The following is a 2,563-nucleotide window of genomic DNA, read 5'->3' as shown; positions in this document are numbered from 1 at the left end:
TATATATATATATATATATATATATCCCTGCATAAACCCTTTGACAGATTTCACAACTCTAGTCCTATGTTAATAAGAAGTCTTTACTTAGTTTCAATCTTTCCAAATAAGCCTGTAAGTTTTGACACAGCAAATACCAGTTTGGTCCTCTCTGTCCTCTGTCCCTTGACCCTCTGCTTGATCTGTTCACGTTAAAAAAAGGTGAAACTAGGCCCTATTTCTACAGAGCATTTTTGTCTCGATGCAGGGCCACACAGAACTGTGGGGAGCTCCATGCAGGCCCAGGAAGGAGCTAGAGATTGGCTGCCATCCAGTTCAGCTGGCTCAGGAGAAATTCAGTTTCCTGGTCCCCACAGAGGGTCTCTTCTGTGCTGACCTTTGACTAATTGGCAGGGCTCTCAAACTTTGACTCTTCTTCTTCTCTGCTTTATATACTCTTCCTTTCCCCCACATTTGGGTGCTTCTTGGAAGGGGGTAAAGCTTGAGGGAAAGGTGCTGGGAGAAGAAAAGTAGAAGTCCTGACTTTTGAGCCCATAAGGACTCCCCTCCCCCCACCCCCACATTGATAAGGGAGTGAAACTGTTCATTTAAAAAGATGTCAACACGTGGCTTGCAAAATTTGCAAACCATGGAGAATTTAGCTTGGTCTATGCATCAGTGTAGATAACTTACAAACCTCAGGAGAATATCCCATAGTCTTTATAAACTCCATATTTAATAGAATTTTTTTGCAAACATTTTAGCTTTCTGTTTATAAATATTATTGTCAGTTCCACTGTGTAGAAATAGATTCCAGGAAAAATTATAATGCATACAATGATCAAATAACTTATAGATTTTGATACTAAAGCCTTTAAAAATGCCATTGATTTATCTCATACTCATTTAATTTTGAAAGAGACCTAACCCGTATATATTTAAAACCGGTCATAGCATATTTAAAACTTAAGAAAAAAAAGTAAATATTATGAAATAACAATTGTGGAAGTACCTTTTAAATTATAAACGTAAAGATTTGATTGTATTTTCCTGATTTTTGTTCCCCTTTGATGACTTTAGTGATGGTTTAGTAGCATGCAGTGGCATCTTCTCTCCTGCTAACTTTGTATAAACAATCTTTCCTCTCATTTGGGGGTGTCTGTCACCCATTCATCTAGCCCACTCCACGTACCTTCCAAAAGCTGGCATTCAGCTGAAACCAGAAAAGAAATCTTTCCCCAGTTTGTTAGCAACTTGTTGAAGGCAATTGACTGCTTTTCAATAGAAAACATTTCCTTTCCCTATTGTGTCACCTCTAGTCCCTAAACACTTCACAGAACTCTGGCTGAGCCCTCCCTATGCCAGACAATGGCTTCCTTAAAAAACAAATATCCAAACAAAAAACTTAGGAACCGCTTGTGTCATAGACATGAGGCATTTTCTTCTGAAAAGAGTCATTGCTCTCCACCCATAATGTCTGCAAAGTAAAGGGCACCACAGAACTGGAAGGAACTTCCCAATTCAGTCCTACCCACAGATTGTACAGAGGAGGGAACTGAGGCCCAGAGAAGTAAGGGTCTATAGTCCACTTTCCAGCAAAGATTTCTCTTTTTCTGTACCATGGACGCCTTGGCAGTCTGGTGAAGCCCATGGAGTCCCAGTCAGAATAATGTTTTTAAGAGCATAAATTACATGAATTTAGACTCCCTTTCTTATGCCATATTCAGAAATTATCTCAAAATAGATAAAAAACTAAACATAAGAGCTAAAATGATACAATTCTTAGAAGAAAACATGAGTGAATATTATGACTGTAGATTAGGCAATAGTTTCTTTTGTCTTTTTAAAAACAGCTTTCTTAAACTATAATTCACATACCATAAACTTTTTTCATTTAGAATATATACCATTCAGTGGCTTTTAGTATATTTACAGAGTTTACAACCATCGCCATGATGTAATTTTAGAACCTGCTTTTGGTTTTTTGTTCTTTTAAAAACATTTTTAAACAATAAGGAGGATTTATTGGTTTATGTACAGAGATGATACCAAGGTTTAAATTTTTCTCCGTTTGTTCTTTTCTCCTGACATTTTGGCTTAAAAAAACAAAAAGCTTTATTGGGATTAATTTACATAGAAACCGCTCATTTAGAGTGTACAATTCAATAGTTTTTGGTATATTCAGAGTTGTACAACCTTCATCTAGGCAGCTGTTTCTTAGATATGCATCAAAAGCATAAGCCACAAAGGGGGAAAAAAGTACATCAAAATTAAAAACTTCTGGCCCTAGCTGGTTTGGCTGAGTGCATAGAGCGTCGGCCTGCAGACTGAAGAATCCCGGGTTCGATTCCGGTCCAGGGTGCATGCTCAGGTTGTGGGCTCCATCCCCTCAGTAGTGGGTGTGCAGAAGGCAGCCAATCAATGATTCTCTCTCATCATTGATGTATCTCTCTCTTTCCCTCTCCCTTTCTCTCTGAAATCAATAAAAATATATTTAAAAATAAATAAATAAAAAATTCTGGCCCTAACCTGTTTGGCTCAGTGGCTAGAGTGTCATCCTACAGACTCAAGGGTTCTAGGTTCG

Source organism: Myotis lucifugus, unplaced genomic scaffold (assembly GCF_000147115.1).
Source record: "Myotis lucifugus unplaced genomic scaffold, Myoluc2.0 scaffold_61, whole genome shotgun sequence".
Lineage (NCBI taxonomy): Eukaryota > Metazoa > Chordata > Mammalia > Chiroptera > Vespertilionidae > Myotis > Myotis lucifugus.
This window is presented reverse-complemented; position numbering follows the sequence as displayed.